This window comes from Myotis myotis, unplaced genomic scaffold (genome assembly GCF_014108235.1).
Source record: "Myotis myotis isolate mMyoMyo1 unplaced genomic scaffold, mMyoMyo1.p scaffold_m19_p_3, whole genome shotgun sequence".
Lineage (NCBI taxonomy): Eukaryota > Metazoa > Chordata > Mammalia > Chiroptera > Vespertilionidae > Myotis > Myotis myotis.
The window spans coordinates 4,967,641-4,992,682 of NW_023416335.1; the positions used below are offsets into that span (position 1 = coordinate 4,967,641).

General features: G+C 43.1%; 1 protein-coding gene across 6 annotated transcripts in view; it reads left to right on the plus strand.

Annotated features, from left to right (window-relative positions):
- Window positions 1–25,042, plus strand: part of TENM3 (teneurin transmembrane protein 3) — a 415,109-nt gene that overhangs the window by 215,202 nt on the left and 174,865 nt on the right. The gene's annotated exons all lie outside the window — the stretch shown is intronic.

The window sequence follows — 25,042 nt, forward strand, 5'->3', positions numbered from 1 at the left end:
TCGGCTGTTACAGTGTGTATTCATTTTGGGGAGTCACCTGTAGTTACACAAGAGATTAGAAGTGGAAGGGCCAGCTGGTGTGGCTCAGTGTTGAGAGCTGACCTATGAACCAGAAGGTCATGGTTCAGTTCCTGGTCAGGGCACAAGCCCAGGTTGCAGGCACGATCCCCAGTAGGGGGCGTGCAGGAGGCAACTGATTGATAATTCTCTCTCATTATTGATGTTTCTATTTCTCTCCCTCTTCCTTCCTTTCTGAAATTAATAAAAATGTATTTTTTAAAAAAGAAGTGGTAGTAACAGGTAAACATTAGAAGCAACCTAAATGCTCAACAAAAGGTAATTCATGCTATTTAATAATGCTATTCAGTTGTTATAAAAGAGAACTTTCTAAAGTATATGTAAGATATTCTGTGTATATATGCATGTAAACAAGCGTGTGTATGTGCACACGTGTGTGTGTGTGCGCGCGTGTGTATGCACACTCACTTGGAAGGACACCTATGTTTTGTTGTGGAGTGGGTTACAAAGCAATTTGCCAAATTCCAAGAATATATATGTATTGTGTGGGCAAATTGAGGCTATAGAAGAAACACAACTGTCTTTATTGTTTAAAATAAAATAAGCTTTAACTTTTGACACACACACACACCCCTCCCCCACACCCCCCCCCCCCCCCGCATTCAAATAGTCAAATCTTATCCATTTTCTAATTCCAGCCTAGGAAGTAGGGGTAAATGGACGTCACCCTCTGAGTGCCTGATCGAGCCCTAACTCCCAGTTAGGGTATGTGCAGTGAGGCTGGGGGATGTTGAGGTTTAGATGGGGTCCTGAGGGGGGATTTCTCATGATGATTAGTGTCCTTATAAGAAGGACAGACACCAGCGCTCTCTGCCGAGTGAGGACACAGCAGGAGGGCAGCTGTCCGCAAGGCACGGGCCAGGAAGAGGGTGCTCAGGAAGAACCCACTTGGCCGGCACTTTGACCTTGGACTTCCCGGCCTGCAGAACTGTGAGAGAGAAATGTGCATTGTTCGCCCAATGCATGGTACTTTCCGTAGCAGCCCAATGCAGACTTTTGGTATCAAGAGATAGGGTACCGCCATTACAAACATCTAAACGTGTGGGTCCTGGCGGAGGCTGGGAGAGTTTGGAGTGCGTGCTAGAGATGGGGATGTTCAGAGTGATTGTAGTGAGTCCCACGTGACAAGGAGGGACCTGGCACTGAAAACTGGCAGAAAGGCCATCCTGGTTATAAAGCGGCAGGGAACGAACGGGGCTGGACTGTGTTCTCAGGTTTGGTGGGAGGCGGAACCTCCAAATGATGACGTTGGATATTTAGCAAAGGACACTTCTAAGTGGAGGGTTGAAGCATCCACTCGATTCCTTATCCGTCCGTGCTTATGGGAAACGCTCCAGTGAGAGCTGAACTGAAGGAGGAATTGTTACGCAAAAAGCAACCAAAACTTGAAGACTTGGAAGATTCTCAGCCCACCCATGTCGTAAAGAACGAGAAAGCATGTTCTGAAGAGAGCACTGCGGGTGTGGATTTAATCAGCCATTTCAACAGAAGTCAGACAGAGAGATGGGTTTATTCCAGCTGGACATTGGCCGGTTGAATGCATGGGAAAGGGAAAAGGGGGGGCAAAATCAAGGAGGGCCATTGGACTTCTCAGACCTTCCAGTCCTGGAACGGGCCTCTAGTCAGGTACAACCCCGCACTGTTCTTCAGGCAAAGGGAAGAGGGACACGGGAAGCAGTTCCAGCAGGCCAGAGATCTGTCATCGAAGCATTGCAGGCACAGCCGCCCAGAGCCAGGTGTGTGCACAGCCTGACCCAGCAGAGCTGGAGCCAGGCACCACCCTGGGGGTGAAGGGGCAGAGCATCAAAGCAAAGAGGATCATTCTAGATCAGTGGTTCTCAACCTTCCTAATGCCGCAACCCTTTAATCCAGTTCCTCATGTTGTGGTGACCCCCAATTTCATTGTTACAAATTGAACAAATTAAAGCATAGTGATTAATCACAAAAACAATATGTAATTATATATGTGTTTTCCGATGGTCTTAGGTGACCCCTGTGAAAGGCTCGTTCGACCCCCAAAGGGCTCGCGACCCACAGGTTGAGAACCGCTGTTCTAGAGCCTTCAGATCTAGCGCGCTTGCCTGGCTAGCTTTGGGACTGGCTCAGGACCCATCGCTCCTCTCTTCTTTCCTGTTTCTCCTTTTCATTTGTTTATTTTTATGTATTTTTTAAAATATTTTTTTTTTTCTTGATTTCAGAAAGAGGTAGGGAGGGGGAGAGAGAGAGATAGAAACATCAGTGATGAGAGAGAATCATCCCTCAGCTGCCTCCTGCACGCCCCCCAGTGGGGATCAAGCAGGCAGCCCAGGCATGTGCCCTGACTGGGAATCAACCATGACCTCCTGGTTTATAGGTGGACACTCAACCACTGAGCCACACGCTGGCCTCTTTCTCCTTTTTAGGATGAGAATCCTACGCTGTGCCTGCCCGCACTGTGTTTTGGAAGCACATAACCTGGATTCTAAGCTGGAATTTTGCCCCAGGATGAAACCTACTTCAGGTCTCACCCTTCCCTGATGTAGGTGATATTTAGATAAAACTTTGAACTTTAGGCTTTCCAGTTGAAGCTGGAAACGTTAAGATGTTTGAGGCTATTGGGTTGGAATGAATGTATTGTGCGTGTGAGAGGGATATGGATTTGGGGGACCAGGAGCAGAATGCTATGGACTGGATTATGTATTCATTTATACTCTGCTTCTATGTTAACAACTTTTCCCTGAGATCCTATGTAGTCTCAGAATACAGAGAAAGAAAACGGGAAAGGCAATGGAGGTGGTGGTAGGGAAGCAGCGTTAATACTTCAAACTATTACCTGGTACAGCTGGTGATGTTCAGAAGTTAGGATTGGAGAGGGAAGGGAGGACTTTCACTTCTTACTTTATATAATTCTATAATTTCTAAAAATAATCATCCATTTTTAATAAAAAGTGAGCACTTCCATAAGTTTCATGTCAATTGATTCTTACTGTAATACTTTGATGTAGCCAGGACAGCTAGTACTATCCCCGTTTTAACAGACGAAGGAATGAGTTCATTCACGCGAATTACAATTATCCTTAATCTTGGACAAGTCGGAAAAAGTGGGGGGCAAACGTAATGCGCGTCTTCCGTGTGTCAGGCATGTGCTAGGAAAGAAGCTATTAAAAGGGTCTTCTAACACCTAGCGTCTCTGTAAGCCCTTGTTGATTAAAAAGCATCCCCAGGTTATTTTGTAGATGGATGTTTCCGTGGAAACAGCTCGTGTCCATCCTTTCATTCCCAGCGGTGCCTCTCCGTTCTGGTCTCCGCGGCTCCACGTTTCAGCTGCCGCCATCCATCGCCTCTTCCCCGCTCTTCCTTCTGCTCTAGCACATTCCTCTCCCCGGAGCTGCTCCTGAAGCGTTGCTGGGAGCCTGTGCTCATAAGAGCCCCTCCCATAGCTCAGGCCTCTTGTCCGGGGATCCCGGGCATGTGGTCTCGCAGCCTGGTCTCCAGCAGCTGGGTAGGGATTAGCTACCGGAGGGGGCTGCTTGTCCTGCGTTTAGCCAGTTTAAAGTGTTAGAAGGTTCCTTCGGATTGCTCTGCCCAGGCTTTCCCCTTATCTTCCACACAAGATGAGCCCAACTCTTCCTTTTAGATGACAATCTCTCAGCAAAAATAACCATGCAGTACCGATGTGTTTGGGGAGTGAATTGAGTGGTCCCTGTCCTGTCGCCGCAGTATGGCTTGGGTCCCGGGTTTGTCATCCGTAAAGGGAAGTGTCACTGCTTTCCCTCCATCCGGCAGGTGATCCGTAGCAGCTCCTGTGGTGACGTAACATCTGCTCCTCTGCTTTTTAGCTTCTCGGAAATGCCAGGTATTCCTCTGCCGGGGCAATTTGTAAATCCGTAGGTTCCTTCCCTCTCTTTGCTTTCCTATCTGTTGTTTTCGGACAGCACATCCCCACGCTACAATATAAATGTCTTACTTGATTATGTACTGTCTTATTTATCTCCTATATATGTAATATTTCTGGTTTGGTTGGAGTTTTTACCCACAGTGTGTGACAAGTTCCACTTTCATTAGTGTTCATATATAATAAGGCCATCTCTAGAATAAGGCAATAAGGCTTTGTTAACATGTTCATTAGTAAAATATATGTTACTATATTATCATTAGTAAAATAATGCTAATAAATTATTAGTAAAAGCACTATATTGCACAATTTATAAAGTGCACACCCTAGTGCAATAAGACTAAGTTGTAAGAGATATTCCTGGTGAAATTATAGTCTTGATTACTACCTACCTTTGCTTATTTTTCTTACTGTCTAGACTTTTTTTTTTTTACCTCCAAGATAATAAAACCAAAAATAGCTGGGGAAGTAATAAGTCAGTTAATTATTTTCTGATAAGTGTATCGGCTGTGAAGACCGAAGCTACAAATTAAATTATATGTGACTTTTAATCATACCCACATCCAATTATCACAAATAATCAAAACTTGCTGTAGTTGAATTTCTTATAATTACTGTTCAGGAGCAGCTATTTTAAGTCCACTCTAAGGGTATAATGTAGTGTTGCAATTATGTTGCTTATTCAGCAGTAGAACGTTTAAAAGAAAAATATGAAGCCAAATATCCCAAGAAATGATTTTAAATTACTATGCACCTTTGAAATCGGTGCCTCTCATACCACTGGTCCTTTCCCAATGTGCTGTCAAACTTTCTGTCTTAAATCACAGTGTCTGGTGTTATCGTGCCCTTTCTAGCAAACAGATGACTCTATGAAGTGAGACACTCAGAAAGCACATTTCCTGCCTGCGGACATAAATGGATTAGGCAGCTCGAGCACCCCGCCTTGCAGAAAATGCTTCTTGGCGTGCATTAAGGAGGGGGGGAGGGGGAGGGGGGTCTCACATCTGTTAAATAATCATTAGCATGTAGGATTGAATTGCTGTCTTCCTTTCAGCTTCAGCCCAGCTGTGAAAGTAAACCTGAAGGCCCCTTAATGACTGCATATTTCAGTAGCTCACAGAGGATTCGCTGCTCCGTTCCACCACCCTGATCAAAGGAAGCGAGTCCTCGGTCGGTCGGCCACTATTGTTGAAGCATTCCTCACTTGATTATGTTGCTTCTGAAGTGTTCTATGGAAGGTCAGGTAGCGTGTCTTTCTCTGGTGTCATGGTGCCTCCGGGAATAATCTCTGCTCCCGGTTGTGTGTGGTGTGGGTGGGTGCCAAGAGACCCAGCGCTCTTTGCCTTGGCCTTTGCGCATGCCTGCACTTGTCACTTCGATTGCAGAAGATTCCTCTGTCACGCCCGGCCAGTGCAGCTCAGTGGTTGAACCAAGAGGTTCGATTCCCGGTCAGGGCACATGCCCAGGTTGCAGGCTCGATCCCCAGTGTGGGACGTGCAGATGGCAGCCGACCAATGATGCTCTCTCATCGCTGATGTTTCTATCTTTTTCTCCCTTTCCCTTCCTATCTGACATCAATAAAAATGCATTTTAAAAAAGATTTCACTGTCGCCGTGATGTCCGGAGTTGGTGGAAAATAATTCAGAAAAGGGAACAGGTTTTCTGTTCGGAACATGATTTGGTCGTGTCGCCAGAGACACATTTGCCAACAGCTGTGCGTCCTCATCGATGGCTTTCACTGTGTTGAGGGTTTCCTCTCTGTTGTTGGCTTCAGGACTTCTTGTAGCCGTGGGGTGGAGTCTGGCCCCGGCATACATACCACGTGGCTCGGAACGAGCAACGCAAGACCAAGGCGTACAGCTTTGGCCCTTCGTTGGGCAGCACCCTCTAAGTGACTGAATATGAAAATCAAATCCTGCCTGCTTGCAAGTAGATCACAGTGCCGAGTTATCATGCAGGGGTTATGTGTATTGTTTCTTTCTCCCGGATCGTAATGGACTGTGTCACCTGGCGACAGTGTTCAGACTCCGGAGCCCTTGCATTTGCACAGCGGGTCCTCTCCCTGTGAAGTTAGCCTCCCGAGTGTCAGTGTGGATGTGGAAAGATATGTTCTCTTGGAATATGCTTTCATGTCTGCACAATTCACAAATCTTACATCTAAAGCTATTTTCTCCAATAGTGGATGCCAAAATGTCTTTGAACTCCCTTTATAGTAGATGCCCAATAAGCTGCTTACCTGGACACGGATCTTCTTTATAGTACGTCACTATAAAGAATTTATCAGGTAAGCAGATTAAGTTTATTGCTACATGTAGTGGCATGTTTTAAGACTTAGAAAAGCCATGTTCTTCTTTACTGTGAGGAGGGGTTTTTCCCCCTAAAGAATGTATGAAAGAAATGAAGCATGTATTACTCTATACCACAAAGGGTATGGGGAGAGGGAAATAAAATAATCATAACTTTTAAATAAAGAGGTAAATGTAAGAGGCATTATTTAGTCTATGCCCTTGAAACTTACATTTAAGTAGTGGAACTCGGAGTGGAGGTTGCTTTTAAAACTTCGTTTACTTTTTTGTGTGATGGAATGACTTGTCTGTGGAGGTTTTGAGTAGCTTAGCTCTATTGTCCAAATGCATTGAGAACCCAACAATTTCTGACCACCTCTACTGCCCACATGGTGCCCTTAGCCAAAGAAAGGGCAGCCCTGGTCTTTCTCTCCTACTGGGAGAGAAGATTCCCATCTGGTCTTCCTTCTTTCACCCTTGTCATCCCCTCCCCTTCTCTTCTCAACACCGTGGCCAGAGAGATTCTTTTCAATACAAGGGAGATTGCCCAGAACTCTCTGCTAGATTCGCTTTCCCTCAGAGCAAAAGCTCCCCCAGCGACTTACCAGGTCCCCTGTGATGTGGCTCCTGGTACTTCTGACCCCCCTCCTCCCCACGGTGTGCCCCTCGGCGTGCTGCCCTCCTTCCTGGTGCTGGAATATACCAGGTGCCATCCTGCCTAGGCCTTCGTACTGGCCCCTCACCTGCAACAGCCTTCAGCCAGCTTCCTTCCTGTGCGAATGCCCTCAGCCAGTCCCTGCTGGTGGGAGCTCACCCTCACCTCCCTGTTTAAATTCCAGCCCATCCCCTCCACACTCTGGAGTCCCCCCTCCCCCACTCTCTTTTTTATCTAAAGCACTGGCTGCCTCCTAAATTATCACATACATAATTCACTTTGTAATTATATTTATTATTTATTCTTTTCCCCCTCAAAAAATAATCATCCTTGAAAAGTCAGCAGTTTACTCTGTTTTGTTCCCAGGAGTGACCCAAGTGCCTAGAAAGGGGCCTGGCACATACACAGGGAGTACTGGACTCAGAAATTTTTTTTTTTTTTTTGAGAGAATTAATTGAATCACAACAACTAGGAGAGTCGACGAGTTGGTTTTAAGGGAAAGACATACCTTCAGTCTGATCCGCGTTAGAAGTGAGCAGTAGAGCTTTGGAAAGAGGATAGGGCTGTAGGTGTAGAGATGAGAGTCTAACTCACCAGCAGGTCAGCTGATAGGTCAGCTCCTCCTTCCCTCCATTCGGAATTTAGCGCTGTTTGCCACCTCCACCGTGAGTCACGCTCATGCGAGCCACGTCACCCTCTCCTGCATGATCGCACCAGCACCCACAGCATCTCCCTGATTTTGCCCTTACCCCTCACCATATGAAAAGCTCAACACGGGGATTTGGAAGGCAAGGATCAGGGGAGAGGAGCAGCAGAGCTGCGGGAGAGAGCGAACCTTTAGGGAGGAGGCGTCCGCAAGGAGGCTGGAGAAGCTCAGATCAGGAACAGAAGGAGAGAGAGCGAGCAGGCTGCCTGTTCTTTGCAGCTGTTAGGGGCTTGAGAAGGCCGAGGAAGTCTGAGTAATCTTACCCCCAAGGAATCAAAGAGACGAACAACACCAGATACGGGGAAGGATGTAAAGAACCGGCGCTCTCATGTCCCTCCGTGGTCCCTGCTGATGAGGATAGTATGGGTCAGACACCTTAGGGAACAGCTGTTTATAAAGTTCAGCATCTATGACCCCGTAATCCGGGAATTTACTAAAAAAGACAGGGAAACATATATTCAAGAAGACTTGTTCAAAAATGTTTACAGCCTCACACATCATAGCCTAAAATTGGAAACGACTCAGACATTGGTTGTGGTGCATGCATACAGTGGAATACTATTAAACAATAAAAAAGGGCAAACCGCTGCCAGTCACAACACTGTAACTGCATCTCAGAAACATTATGTTAAGCAAAGGAGGGCAGACGTGGAAGAGTGCACACTGTATGATGCACACTGTATGACCCATTCACATGAAGACACAGCCTGGAGTCCGGGTGGGGAAGGAAGAAGAGAATCCTTTGGAAAGGGGCCAAGGGCACAGGGAACTTTCTGGGTGAAGGTCATGGTTGCTGTCTTGTTTTGGGTGGTAATTAGGTGGTGTGCACAACTTCCAGAATCCTCAAACTCAGCACGTAAGATCGGTGTCCTTTATGCAAATTATACCTCAATGAAAGCATTCATAATGAAAATGTATGAGCATATATGGTGAGGTTCCGGGATCAGCGGGAAGGAAAGGGTGAGAACTCACATCTTAAGCTACCAAAGCCATTTCCTGAGCTTGATGTGGGAGCGATCAGATTGGGAGATGAGAGGAGGCCCAGACCAGCTCCCTGAGGAAAGTGGCGGGAAGTCAAGACCCAACAGAAGCATCAGGGAGCAGAAGGGAGACCTGGCCTGGCAGGCAGTGTGACTGCAGCAGGGCACCAGTCAGCAGGAGTCTGTGATTAGGGGCAAAAGATTTAGGTGACTGCAGGTTAGGAAGTCAGGAGGCCGTTGGGCTCTGGGGTATTTGTGTCTCCTGGAAGTCTTCTCAGGAGAGGGGAGGTTTGGACTTTGCCCTGCAGAATAGGTTGGATTTTACTACGTAGAGAAAGGGCAGGCAGTAACAAACTGTTATTAATATTGACCCCCCCTTGTTTCTCTGTGCCTTCTCTGACTACTAGGAAACTGTAGATTGTGTATATGGCTCACCTTATAGTTCTCTGAGTCATGCTGGGCTTGAGGCATGACGGTAAGTTAAACTACTGCCATTCATCCAACAACTCTGCGTGCCTGGATGCAGACAGTGGTGGTAGGAAAGAGGAGCAGTAGAAGGCAGTTGTTTCTTAGGGCAGAGTTGACTGGTCTCGGTCAGTGGTTCCATCTGGTGGGTGGAGCTTACAGAGGGGACGAGGCAAAGGTTGCTCTAAGATTTATAACGAACGGTGCCGGTTGGGGTGGGACGTCACATACCACATCAGAGGAAACACGGGAGAGAAGGAGCAGATTTGAAAGTGGTTTAGGAGGAGAGTACGGCCACGTATTGAGTTCCGAATCGCCCACCTGTCATACACTCCATCACTTTAATGTCTGCCTGCAAACGTAAGACCCAGAGAGGTGATTGACTTTGTCAAAGGTCAGTCAGCTAGAAGGCGGTTGACCTAGGATTGAAGCCTACAGCAGAGCTGGTTCTAAGTGACTTTAAAAACTGGGGATGGTCAATGAGCAGGTGATCATTTGGGTTCTGTAAGTAGTGACAGGGGTGCATATCCTGAGTCAGTTGGGAGAGGGCCATGTACCATGGTTGGAGTTTGTTGTAAGAACTGACAGATGAACCCGGAATACAATTACAGACAGTCCTTGGGTTACATCGGATTCGACATACGTCATTTCGTGGTTACGACATATGTGCTTTATGTCTTTTATTATTTATTCACCACAAGTAAAGGTCAGGAATTGTTATCTTTCTTTTAATTTTTTTTACTGTGTCACTTCATTACTGCTGTGTATGTGCTCCATGTGAGTGACGGTGCTTCTGTAGGTGTGTTCCAACTTACGAAAATCGCGTTGTGTCATAGGAAAGGATCTCTGACGTAACCCAAGGACCTACTGTATCAGAAATGGCAAGATTCATTGGCGGGGATGGGGCTGGCGGGGGTTGAATCTTAACTCAGGGCAAGATTACAAAACCTGTACTGTTTTGTACAAACAGCTCAAACAAATACATGTAAAGGACACTGCCTATATTACATGGTAAATAAGAAGTATTGTGCTTATTATGATCTTAGAGGTAAACATACAGGCTATGAAGATGAATCTGTTATCACAAGGACCTGCACGTAATTCATGTTCTTTTTAATACTTATAATTCATACTACATTTTCTTCTCTTTAAAAATTTGAAGGATAGATAAACAATCCCAGTTAACTGAGAATTCTAGTTACTTGAGTTAGATGTTTCCTGATAATGCATTTTGGTAATATGATCTATGTGGCAGACAATATACATTTCCACTGGAGAACGACTATGTATGAAACCACTGGTATGAGCACTTTAAGAGGAAGACTTTCCCCGATGTATATTATTAACGCACCAGACTGCAAAATTTCAAACAATGTGACATAATTACAAATTGCTCTGAAACCCAAACCGAAGACCATTCCGGCACAGGGCAATTAGGGATGATATGACCCATTTTCAAACAAAGACTTCCGACGACTCGGGAGTGAGTGGCAGATTTGCATGCAAAAGCACATTTTACAAACAGCCAAAGATTAGTCTTACCGCGAGAAAGAACACTGTTGTAGAGACAGTTGCTTATCTTTCACATTGTCTTTTCAGCCACACATAAGCGGCTGTCAGTCTGAAGGAGCATCTATTAAAATGCCAGCGATGGCTATAGAATCCTTCAGTGCGGAGTCACTTCTAGCAGCCGCCGCGGTCCTCTCGGGCCCAGGTCTCCCTTGAGTTAGCGGTTAGTACCTACAGAACCACACCGCCCTTGAGTACTCCTATAGTGGAGGTGACCTCAATGACATCGTGAGGAGAACCTACTGATTTGCAGATGGATGTACCTATTTTCAGTGAACCTATGGTTCTCCCTAAATTTTACCAAACTGATATTTCAGTTACTACTATTTAGAGCTAAATCCAAAACCAAGTTAGCCCTGGCTGGTTTGGCTCGATGGATATAGGATCGGCCTGAGGACTGAAGGTCCCAGGTTTGATTCTGGCCAAGGGCACATACCTTGGTTATAGGCACAGTCAGGACCCAAAATGTGTCTCTCTCACATCGTTGTTTCTCTCTCTGTGTCTCTCCCTCCTCCCCTTCCACTCTCTCTAAAAATCAATGGAAAAGTATCCTCAGGTGAGGATTAACAAACAAAACAAAACAACAACAGCAAAAATAAATAAATTAGAAGTATTCAGGTTAAAGAAACTTCTTTGACTTTAAAAGACAGAAGAAATAGTTGGCTCTAGGTTTGTTGAAGAAGCTTAAATTCACAGTCTTAAATTCATTGTTGGTAACTACCTGATCCAGGGTTTTGAGAAATGTTTAGGGCCTTGTTAGGGGCCAAGAGCACTATATATATGAGCTTTTAATATATATATCCTGTTAAGGTCACAGACCCAGGGTGGGAATGAGGCCATGATAGGGATAATAAGGGCTTCATTAGTCCTGCTCTGTTCTAGGGCTTTCCTGATTCTGAGTAGGTCAAACAGTAATTTCATAAACAATCACTTCTTGAGCATCTGCTATCAGTTACAAATTGTGCTAGATATTGTTTCGTTGAGTTTCATTCTCCTTGAAATTCCCCCGAGGTAGTAGCTGTTCATCCACATCTTCTGCCTTAGGAAAGTGAGACTCTGAGGTCGAATGCCGACCCGGACCCAGACCTGGCTCAGGTTTTGCATCTCAGTTTTGCTGAGATTTGCGTAGTAGGACCACCTGATAGTGAGACTTTGGGGAATATAGCCACTAATGTGTGCACCCAAATGAACTGGACTTACTTCTGATCATGACAACATACATTTATCAAATCAACTTAGAATATGAATTTTGAAGAGATTTCTACACAGTGTTTTGGCAAGTTTTTAAGTATATTCCTCTGAGTAAACATTTAAGTAAGCATTTTGACATGGGAATCAAGTCTCTCAATCATATTTTTTTTCCCGTTCGTAAAAGTTGTTTTTAATTTGGGTTCACACTTTTTGTTCTCAATCATATTTTAACAGAGAATCACGAGAAAATAATGATTAAATTCCGGGAGACACCAACAGAAACAACTACTTATAAAAGAAGCAGTGAGATAAAGCAAAGAAATATTGAAAATACATTATATTTGTGTCTTAGCCTCGTTTCTACACTGAATGAATGCCACAAATATTTATGACTTCAGCGCAGTGTATCCATTAGAACCCCTGGAGGATTTTCTCAAGGATTTGGGATGAGTACTAGCAAAACAGATGTAGGATCAGAATTGAAATTTTTTGTGAAATATTAAAAGAAATATTAAGTTTCTTTTAATATTTAAAAGAAAGTTTATGTATAGTTCACTTCTAGATATTCCCATGCCATAATATTTATTTATTAAAAAGGAAAATATTGAGATTCATATTTCACACATCATTGAAATGATTTTACCTAAGAAGACATTCTTTCACGTTCGTCAGTATTTGTCGTTATGTTTCAGAGCTGAAAACATATATCTTGTTGTTCAGGAATAAAAATAAATAGGTTAACTATTAATAAAATACCACCAGCGACTAACATGAATTCTTCTTAAAGGCCTTCAGCTCAAGGTATTTTCTATTTCATCTCAAGCGTAAAAGAAGATTTTAATTCACAAAAGACGTATTTCTTCAACACGCTGCTTTATCCATTTGTGACTCAAAATGCTTTCTCACCATTTACCCGACATCCCATACATTTTAATTCCAACAAACGTGACCATTTAGTTTGGTGATCTTTCCGATGCCTTCTTTCAATCTTTCGAGATACCTGGTCATGCCAACTTGATTCCCATAACCAGTGCCTTTCTGCTCCGATCACAATGGCAGTTTTCCGCTGCTTTATTACTTGCTGTTTATTTATTCATTTATTTATTCTCCACTTTATTCCAGAAAGGATACTCACAGGAAGACTTTACTTATGGCTTGTTTTAATTCCATGCGCGTTACCTCGTGCAGTTATTTATTGTCGTCTTGACTAAACTATTGAGGAAGCTTTTACTTACTTACTTCATTAATTAATTAAGAAAACATCTTTAAGCAAATGAATTCTTCTGAACCACTATAGAAGAATTATTTTCAGTGCTAAAGCATTTTATTGAGCCATTTATAGGTGCTATTTCTTATATATTTTAAACTCACGTTGAACACATAGTGAAATATATTATTTGTGCCTTTCTGATAGTGATTTCAAATGGTACTTATAGTTAAAGCTTGAATTTTAGGTGACAGCCTAGGAATAGGCCTCATTGGGTGAGTTTCGCTGCTCTTTCTGTTTGTTCTCTTCACCGCCCCCCACCTCCACCCCGTGCTCTGCACACCTCCCTCCCACGTGGTCTCTAGATGCGATTTCAGATGGTCACACAGTGCACTCAGCTCACACACACAGCACGTATCTCCTTTTCAAAAAAAATGATTTTTGCGTTTAGGCCTAAACCTGAGGGTCTTTCTGCAGGTTTTCTCCCCAGCTTCTGCCATACATGAAGCCAACATGAACTTTACCTTGGGGGGAACTGAGAGGAAGGCTCCACCCACATCTGTTACGATTTCTTAAAGCTGCATGTGAATCTGCGTGGAATTTCCTCCAAAATTCCCGTTAAAAAAATAACTGGTTGGCAGACTTTTTCTTAGAAGGCCAGATGGTCATAGTTGAGGCTTTTGGTTGGGGGGTGGGGCATATGTTGGCAACCACTCAGATCCATTGTTGTTGAGCAAAAGCCGTCAAACAAAGGAGTGGGCGTGGGCTTGTTCACTGGAAACTGTTTACAAACACAGCCAGCTGTAAACTGGGAGTTCCCAGGCCTCTCATTTAAAAAGAGACATGAGCTTTTAAAAGTCTATCTCCTGGTCCCTTCCAGAAAAAAATATTAAAAGCTAATTCTATATTTAGAAAGTTTTAATTTGCAGCTTACCTCCATCTGCAAAATGTTCCTGATTTGCATGTGTATTTATATATGAAGTTTACGCGTACACTATCATTTGTTTTAAATATTCTGCAAAGCAGTGCTTGGTGTCAAGTTTCTCTGGGGAAATCAAAATACATTGAAGTTATTTATTTTAGAAAAAAAAATCTTTTTTAGACAGAGCACTGTAGTAAAGGAAGAAATAGCATGGAATTTCTACCCTAAATTCTCATTTCTAAACAGGAATAGTAATCAGTTAAAGAATAAGTCTTTTTTGATTTTGATAAGGTTGAAAAATCGACCGTTCTGTGCTTTCCTTTCTTTTTTATCCACAATGTCTGTGAGCTGAGCATCCCCGGGAAGAGTTGAGGCTGTGCTCAGTTATTCTCATTTTCAGGGTGTGGTGACACATCACTCTAAGCAGAATTCAACTTTACTTTTTATTAAATTTATTGGAGTGGCATTGGTTAATGAAATTATACAGGTGTCAAGTGCATAATTCTATAATATATCATCTGTCTATTGCATTGTGTGTTCACCACCCAAAGCCAGATCTTTCTCTGTCTCCATGGATTCGACCCCTTTACCCTTCGCTACCCCCCATCCCCTTCCCTTTGGGAGCCACCACACTGTTGTCTGAGCCTATGAAGTGTTTGTTTGTCCATATTCACTGCTGGTAGGAAGGTACTGGTACAGTCCCTATGGAGAACAGTATGAAGGTTCCTCAAAAAATTAAGAATAGAGTTAACATACGACCCAGCAGCCCCTCTTCTGGGTTTCTACCCAAAACATCTGAAAACATTTACTTGTAAAGATATATGCAACCCTACTCGTTGCAGCATGTTTCTCAGTGGGCTGGACATGGAAATAACTGAAGTGCCCTTCGATAGATTGGATAAAGAAGATGTGGTACATGTACACAGTGGAATACTACTCAGCCATAAGAAAGAATGGAACGTCGCTATGTGTGACCTTGAGAACATCATGCTAAGCGAAATAAGTCAGATGGAAAAAGTTGAGAATACTATGATTTCACTCATGTGGGAGATAGAACTGAAAGCAACAAATGAGCAAGCAAGAGTTTAAATAAGAGTGCACCGGGGCTTATGTTTCGGACAGGGTTCAGAAAATCTACAAGACATTTGCTCAGCGATTTTATATTTATTTCGTTCTTTTGGGTAAACGTTTGTGTTCTCTCTCCCTGCCACCTCGTGAACTGTTTTAAGAAGTTAGATTGGTTCCCATCAATCCCTAATTTCTCTCTCCCAGAATGTTCCTTTTTCCTTTCACTGCTTCATCTAGTTTTAGTGTGAGTAGCTTGCATGGAAAAGCACCTTGAATGTGGGATGAGATGAAAAGGATTTGCTTTAGAGAGCCTTTTGTGTTAAGTATTCACTCAGTGCTGTGGAGGGTTACAAATAAAGATAGACTTTGTAATTCAAAAGGCAATACAAACACTACAATGCACTGGTGAGAAAAAAAGTTTTTCAATGGCCACATTTTAATAGAAATTTAAATCAATCCTGTATAGATTTCCATAATAAATAGAGCAGTTAGAGGCAAATAGGGTTAACCCGATGAGGTCTCATGACTTTTAAGTAATTTTAAACTATGAAAGGTATTTCTGAAAATATTTTTAAAACTCTATGCATATCCCTCTCTTTTACCCTACCCTCCATTTAATCTGTTGCTAACGGTAATCGATATATTCTGCTTCTTAATTATCTCTTGAATCTGACCCGACAATTTTATCCCCATTACCAGGGCTTTCAATTATGTACTCAATGCAATACTGCAGATAGCTACTAAATCTCATCACCCACCACTGACCCAAACACAACACCACACACACACATATCCATACATCCATCCTCCATGCTACTGCCAGAGAAATCTTCATAAATACATCTGCGACCGCCTGGCCAGCGTGACTCAGTAGTTGAGCATTGACCTATGAACCAGGAGGTCATGGGTTCGATTCCCGGTTAGGCACATGTCTTGGTTGCCGGCTCGATCCCCCGTAGGGGGCGTGCAGTTCTCAGCCCATCAGTGATTCTCATCATTGATGTTTCTATCTCTGTCTCCCTCCCTTCCTCTCTGAAATCAATTGTAAAAAAATACATCTGCAACCTTGTCATTCATTTGCTTAAAACCATAGAGCAACTCCCTGTTTCTAATACAGTAATACACAAATTCTCTAGTCAGTACACAAGGCAAAGCCCATCAAAGTCTTTCCCTTCCTGTCCTTCCAGCTTCAGTTCCTGTCTCATTTGCCTCTCTCCTGCCCTGTCCCAACATCCACCCACACCCCTTCCGCGCCAGCCTGTGTGAACTGTGCTTCCTTGTGAACCGCTCACCTGCGTGCGTTGGCCTCTTTCCCAGTTCTCCTAAGGCTTCTCTGCCTGACATACATCCCTCAAGCCAGCAAGTGCTACCTCGTCAGCTGAGTCCGGTGTGAACCTTTCAGAACAGAGCACATTCATCTTAGACTACGTACCACATAATAGCTGATCTCTTTGGATGTTTGTAAATCCAAGAGTGGGACAGCCGTATAGTGCAATAATAGAAAGAAAGCTTCGGAGCCAGGCACGGTGGAAGCTCCAGTAGGGCAGGCGAGTGTCTGTTTAACTCATCATTGAGTTGCTAGTACCTGGCGAGGACCTGAAGTAGGAGTTCAGTGTGTAGGTGTCGGATGGAGGAATCAGTGAATGAATCCGTGGAGGAGATCATTGTGCCTTACTTTTTGGAACTGAATGGAATATCAGGTGAGGAGGCGTTTCTAAAGATACTGAGGGTTTATTCTGTAGAATTGCTATAATAAAGGAATAGATATCTAAAGGGAATTTCTAATCATTCAATAGGTTACATAGGAAACTCTAATAGTTCATTTCATAAATGGCAATGGAGTCCTCAATAATCAAGTGTATCTACTATATACACAACAGAAAACATAATGAGTCTGGGGAAAAATAGAAACTTGGGGAATACATTTGTTTTAGCATTAATAGCTATGGTTAGCATGCAGGTAAATAATAGCACTTCTTTGTTTCCATTTTCAACTGTCTTTACAGTTCACCAGATATTCAGCAACCTATAAGATATTTAACCAAAACATACTAATACATGAACATTTCTAAACTATTATCAACATAGCTAAGACGTAATTTATTATTCTTTAAACCAATATGTCCCTCATGCTGTGGTAGGTGCTCAATGAATATCGGTGGGGTGAATGAATGAACTATGACCAGATGAGTCTGCTCAGCTCACACACTTAAAAAGAGGGCCGTGACTTCAGAGCTGAATTGCTGCCCCAAGATCCTTGTAGCCGGGAAGAGCACCCCAGGTCATCTTCCTCTGACTTCTCATCGTAAGTCCCATCCAAGGACCCCACATGGCCTGCCGCATGGAGTACATACTGGCCCCACTTGGTCTCCCTAGAACTCTCTCTGCTTGCTCTCCAAACCGGTGTCACTACTCAAGTTCACACAGAATATCACTGCTGGACTTCCATCAATCTATGCTTCTCCCTTCAAATTTCAGCTGAAGTTTAGCCTATACTGCAAGCCTTCTGATCCACCCCAGCGATCCCTTATTCACTCTTCTCTCGTAGTCTGAATGTGGGGTTTTTTTTTGGTTTTTTTTTTTTTTTTTTTTTTTTTTGTGTGTGTGTGTGTGTGTGTGTGTGTGTGTGTGTTGCACTTGCCTGGGATATGTGTTCTAGCTACGTCAGGTGTGTTAAGTCTTGGCTCCAAAAAGAGCATAAGCTCCTTTAGGCCAATAAACCTGTCTTCTCCCTGAGTCTCCTCAGTGCTTGGACAGTATTGAGTCAATAAAGTCTGGGTTTGTGGCTTGGCAGAAGCGAACCATTGCTGGTCAAGAAGGAGAATACGTGTATGAAAATGAAGTAGTCGGGTGAAGGCAGGAGAGATTGGAATGGAGAAAGGCAGTAGGCGAAGATGTCAGCATACAGTTCTTTTCCGGGCCTCTCCCTAGTCCACGGACAAAAATGGTATTTAATAAACTGGTAAACGATTAAGTCGAGAGGAAGAGAGAGGAAGGGTCTGATAGTGCGATGCAGTAGGAATTCAGGGGAAGGTACAGTCTCAGCTGCAGACAGCATTGGTGACGAAATGGAGAGAGAGGAAGAGTCCAAGTGCCACCAAGCTTTCGATTAGCAAATGGTGATTTCATTGGAAAAGTGGAAAGGCTGAGAAAGAGGCGGACTGGGTGGGGCATGCAGGAGGAGAATGAACTTGGTCCGGGGCAGAAGGCACACAGAAGTCAGAAAATGCGTTTCCCTTTGAGGTGTCTTAGGATGAAAATAATGACAGTACATTTGCTGAAGTGGGTTTTTTAAATTGTGGCCACAGATTTGCAAACTTCTCTGTTTCCCCCAGGATGGATGTGCTGTCTAGATTAACGTTCAGGGAACCTACTTTACAGCGATCTTTTAAAAATCGCATTCGTTATTTCAAAGCAAGGCCCTGATGGTGCGCTGGTAGAGAGCTCATTGAGATATCCATGCAAGTGTAATTTTGTTGTAATTCTCATTTCAAATAGAATGGATCGGTTCCTGCTGCAAAGGCAGGACACATTGGGAACTGATGTACCTGTGAGAAGGCAGAGGGGCGGCCAATGACATCTTGGTTCTTTGGAGAAAATTGCAGGGAGAGGAGGTTTGTTTCTGCTGCTGAGGTGTCTGTTGCTTTAAGTAGGACGTGAGTGTGCTTGAGGGCCAGTAGAGGACAAATATCAAATCTTAATCAGTCGTGATGTTTTTTCTCTTTAGAAAAGGAAGGTTCAAATTCACCGTAAAGCCTGGGGAGTTTCGGTGGAGACAGAAGCGCTGTTTCCAGGCTGTCATTGCTCTTAGGGTGACACTATTAATAACATGGTGCAATGCTATTTTGGAAGTTTGGTTCTTTCCTTGTCTTTTGTCTTGTTCTGACTCCTCTAGATCCGAAGGGAAAGGGGAATGAGGCATTTAAGGAAGGTCCTACCTACATCCGCGGTCTCCTTGTTCCCCCACATTATCTCTGACCTCAGCTGTAGTTCCTTGAAGAAAACAACCTTCCAAGCTCTATTTTTAATCTCCCTTCCTCTTTTAGCAACAACATTTGGAAAGTGTGCCTGGCCAGTGTGGCTCAGTGGTTGAGCCTCGATTTATGAACCGGGAGGTCACGGTTCGATTCCCGGTCAGGGCACATGCCCGTGTGGCAGGCTCAGTCCCCAGTGTGGGGCGTGCAGGAGGCAGCTGATCAATGATTCTCTCTCATCATTTCTCTCTCTCTCTCTCTGTCCCCCCCTTCCTCTCTGTAATCAATAAAAATATATTTTTTAAAAAAATGAAAAACAATGTGACCTCATTGAGAAAAAACAAAAACATTTGCAAAGTGTTTCCCATAGAACCTTTTTCTTCATTGAGGATGAAAATCAGATCACAACGTGACCGTTCCACTGTGAGTGTAACTTCCCTTGGTGACAGTTCCGTTCGCTCTGCCGGGTTATAAACCTTCGCATCCTGGCTTGCCTGGGAATCAGAAAGTGTTTCGCTGCCCGGCCTCCCGGGGCCCTCCCGCTGTAGGCGGTGCTGGGCAGTGCTGGCTGCCGCACCCGCGGATGCCGCCCGACCGCTCACTGTACGCGACCCCTGCAAGCAGTTACAGCGAGTTTCTGGGGCCACTTTGCATGTCGATGCGTGCAGCACTGTGTCACGTGTGCCTCGGACTTCACGCTCTTCGTTGTTCCGAAGTGAATTGGGATTCTTTGTCAGAATAGCTCCCGCTTGGCTGGAGGAATCGTTTCATCGCCTCTGTCTTAGGAACTTGATTCTGCTGACTTTTTAAGTCAGATTATATTCAAAAGCGTGCCACCTCTACCTGCATTGGCATGCAAAAGGGAGATTACTAATGCCCATGTAAACTTTACTTTTATTCTTTCCTAACACTGTTTTTATAACATGTTTCAGTTAAAAAAATTTAAATTGCCCAGTATTTTCACATGAGTAGGTAGTAAGATGTAATAAATTAATAAGGGAAGCAGGTACTATTTTGTTTTAACTATAATAGATGAAATTGACCCTATGTTGAGGCCCTCACAAATCAATTAAACATCTTTAAAAACAAAAATAGAAATAAGCAGGGCAATATAGAATCAGAGTAAGAAATTATAGAGTTAACGCTTCCTTACAAACCCGAAGGCCACTGACTCTTAATAGTGCAGTCTCAAATATTTGTCTTGATTGTGCTGATGATGAGCTGAGCCTTGGGGACTGGGCTTTGGGGGCCCTTTGGTTTGGTAACCCCAGTAATCCGTGCAGAATGCAGGAAAAGTATTTCATGCTTCCATTAGCAACCGTTGTGCGTTTGTGCAATAACCTGCCAACCCCGATATGTGCTATAAGGACAAGAAGAAAAGGAAGCATATCTAGGATCTTGTAATTTTTTATTTATTAATTTTAGAGATTTTTTTGCCTAGTACATTTTTTATTTCACAGTCTGAGAAAGAGATGAACTGGCTTCAGAAAACTTAAACAATGACGCTCCACACCGCCCACATAGGAAATAACATTACCCTCTCTGTACGACGGGAAATGACGTGCAAGCTGCTTTTCATCTGTGTTCCCATCTCAATGCAGCACGGCTTTCCTGTGATGCAGACTCTCCCATCACCACCCATAGGTGTGTTCTTCACTCTGGCCTTTACTAGTTGGCCCTCTGACCTCAGACTCAAAGCAAACACTTCTGCCATTTAAAATGGAATTTCTAAGGCACCATCTTTTTTTTTTAATCCTCACTTGCAGATGCTTTTTCCATTGATTTCTAGAGAGAGTGAAGGGAAGTAAGGGGGTGGGGGGAGGGGAGAGAGAGAGAGGGAGGGAGAGAGAGAGAGAGAGAGAGAGAGAGAGAGAGAGAAACATCTATGTGAGAGAGACACATCAATTGGTTGTCTCCTGTACATACCCCAACCAGGGCTGGGGAACCGGCACCTGAGATACGCGTGCCCTTGACTGGGAATCAAACCCTCAACACTTTGGTTCACGGGCCAGCTCTCTAACCACTGAGCAACCGGCCAGAGCTCCGATACTGTCTTCAAGCTAGCTTTCCCTCTTCATTTTCTTCTTGACAGCATGCTTGAAACAAAACTGACCAAGGTAATTATTCCTGTGTAAATTAGTATGGACAGCTTCGGAGTCATGTTCTGTGGCCATTGCCAGAGTTCGCCGTGTCTCTGAACTTTCTCTCCCCTGCGTGAGAAGTGGGAATAAGTGCTGACAACATCAGTTGGCTGTGAGATGAAATACAGGGGTGTATGTTGAGCACAGAGCATAGTGAGTCTCATGGGCTTTAGTGAGTGTGAATTTTCTTTGTGGGTTCCTGCCCCTGGAGTGCGCCCCCTTTTTGCATTTAAGGTCTGTGATGTTAAGTTGATCTTGGGTTTTTAGTCATTTCTTTTTAGATTTTTAGTAACGCCTTTCTGTAATTATTGGATTAACTGTTTACTCATAGCTAGCAACACACACACACACACACACACACAAATAGAGGAAAAATGTGTACATTAGTTCCTTTTTTCTTTCTTTCTCTTTTCTTAAGGAGAGATCATTATCTTTTAAGCACAGTGTTCTTGAGTATCAGGGGTTAAAGGAATTGCTACAGACTGGGTATGGGCATGCTGGGACGCTTTAAGAAATCGATGCCAGCTAATGGAGAGAATGTTTTGAAAGTGAACCACATACGGCAGAAAAAATTCAAATAAACATTGCAGGGCGGGGGAGGGGGGCTCTCCTGACAGAATTAACGAGAACCGCAGTGATCTGCCACGGGCATTGGAATTTGAAAACCCTTTTCCATGCGCATTATTCCCTCGTGTGTAGAACCAGATAAGTGGACTCTAATTTTAAATGTGCAATTATCCAAACAAGATGAGTGTGCAGGGCCGTGCTGGCTAAGAACGGCGATCTTAATGTTAATGTTTTAATTCTCCATTATAGGAGGCATATAGTGGGCCAAAGCCACAGGTCTGAGAGAGCCCTACAGATCACAGCTGACCTAGAGAGATGAGGCCAGCACCTTACAGCTCTGGAGACATCCCAGAATAAGCCCCTTGCTATTGTTCTTTATTTTTTGATCAGTTGGTTTATCTTAAGTAGATCTATATTTTGTAAAATGCAAAGTGATAAAGTATAACAGCATTTGAGACTTAAAATTAGCAACCAACACTTTAGCACACACACACTTAAAACACTATAGAATTATGGTTTATTTCTTTAAACTGGGGAAGGGACTGGAGAAATCATAATCTGTCCTGTAATTTTATAGATGACGGGAGTTAGGACTGGAAGAGTAGGACAAGTTAGCGACAGAGCCAGGCCCTAAATATGTTGGTTTATGTCCAAAGCAAAACAACAGCAACAACAAAACAACATCAAATATAAGAATTGCCTTTTTTTCCCCACTTGTATCCTCCTAACTTATTTATAGGTAACATTTTATTATGACTTTGGTCTTTAATCCATGAAAATGACTTACATTTGGAATGCTTGAGTTTCAGAAACTTGGGAATGAATGTCAGGACAGTAGATTCCTCTTTAAATATAAATTAGTAATTGTATTTTTTTAAATAAAACATGCTTTTGCAGCATAAACCGGTCAGCAGTCAGTAACGTGGACTATATTTTTCTTTACTAGGCAGATACTGTGCATGCATGCCCATGAAGGTTTTGTGAGCTCTGTGTATTTGGCACATATTCTGATTACATTATAATCCTATAAAGTGATTTACTAAAATATTTGGGTGAAAGCAAGCATATTTAAGACTGTGCAAATGAGAATGCAACCAATTGAAGTAGATTTTTTATTGGTAAGTAAATACTGATCGTACGTTTCCCCTTAGTTTTAAGAATCACCAGGATTTTCAGCAGAAAGGCATACTTATTTGTAAAGCCGGAGCAGCGTTTCTGAAACCTGGAAGAGATTTGTGAAAACAGCCTGTAATAAAAATCACACACGCTTCATAAAACTCTACTTGATAGATATCACTTGCACCATTAAGAACTAAACGACGAAGGATGTAATTTCAGTTCTGGCATGCAATATTAATCGAAAGCCTTTAAAACATCTTGCTGATGGGAACTATGACAACGTGACATTGAAGAATTACGAGCTAAAGACATCTATCTTAATCAGATTTTCAAAGCAAATGCCATAAAACATAAAGTTGTTTCATTCATCTTTACATTTTCACATGTTTCGGTGGGAGCAGCATTTTCGAGTGTGTTCCTTTAAATGCAAAGAATACAAATTCAGTATTTAAAATGTCTGAGTTCAGGAAACGGGATGGAAGCCAATTTTAACCAGCCGTTCCTCATACACAGGGAATTCTGTAATAATGTACATCCCTTCCCTCTTTTGTTCTGGGGAAACATCATCCTAAGTAAACACTCTAAATCAGTGCTTCTCAACCTTCCTGATGCCGCGGCCCTTTAACACAGCTCCTCGTGTTGTGGCGACCCCCAACCATAAAATTATTTTCGTTGCTACTTCATAACTGTAATGTTGCTACTGTTATGAATTTTCATGTAAATATCTGATATGCAGGATGTGTTTTCATTGTTACAAATTGAACATAATTAAAGCATAGTGATTCATCACAAAAACAATATGTAATTATATATGTGTTTTCCGATGGTCTTAGGCCACCCCTGTGAAAGGGGTTGTTCGACCCCCAAAGGGGTCGCAACCCACAGGTTGAGAAACGCTGCTCTAAATGATAGTAAGAGGCACTTTTGAAAATTAATTAGGTGTATATTTGCCTGCACACATTTAGAAATTTTAAAAGAATGTTTTTAAAGACTTTCATAGAAAGAAATTATCTTATAAGCATATTCGCACATAAACATCTTTGGCCAAAATATATATATATATATATATATATATATATATATATATATATATATATATACACATACATATATGTATATGTATATATATATTATATATTTTTATATATACATATTATATATTATATATTATATATTATATATTATATATTATATATTATATATTATATATTATATATTATATATTATATATTATATATTATATATATATGCTTTATTTGAATAAATGGGAAAAGTCTGGAAAATAAGACCTTATCCCAAAGCAGCAGTTTATAAAGATACTTAATATACATTCTTTTTTTAATCCTCACAATCCTATGTATGAGAGTGAATATTATCCCCATTTCGCAGATGAGGAATTAGAGAATCTAGAATATAACATTGATTTGCTCAAAGTTACAGTTATTACATTTCAGACCGGAGGCTTGAGCCCAGGTGTTTTGGACTGAATGTTTGTTTCCCCCAAAATTCCTATGTTGAGGCTCCCCCTCATCCCCCCCCCCCCCCGACTGTACCTGGACATAGAACCTCTGCAGACATAATTATGGTTAAAGAGACCCTAAGGGCGTGGTTCTGACCTGACGGAGTTGGTGTTCCTAGAAGGAGCGACACCAGAGGCTCCCCTCTTTCCATCGAGGCCGCGGGGAGCGGGCAGCTGTCTGCAGGCCCAGACGGACCCCGGGGGCCTGCACCCCGGCTCCCAGCCCCCAGGCCTGTGGGGAAATGGATTTCCGTTGCTCATGTCACCAGTCTGTGATGTTTCATTGTGGCCGCCCGTGCAGACCAGTTCCCCAGGTCTCCTTTCATCTTCTCCACCCTCAATCCAGTGCTCACCTGGCTCTTTTATGGGAAGGTTTAATGAACGGGACTGACATACGTGCAGACCCATGACTAAAAGACCAGATCTAGGAAGGGGCATCGCAGTCACCGGCTGCTTTCTGAACCTCTGTTTGGAGGGGAAGGTCTCCAGTGGCCATTAGCACGCGAGGGAAAGTCATGCTACTTTAGAAGGCACTACACAGCCTCAGCAAACACACATCATTTGTCTCCCACACAATTCTAGTGCCGCACACATCTGTAGCACCTTGCAGTTCACGGAACGCAGTCGCATACGTGATCTCATTTTGCTCTCGGTTATCGTATCTCCCGTGTTGAGTATTTTGTCCACTGAACCCTCCTGCTGTCCCTCGATGCTCAGTCATT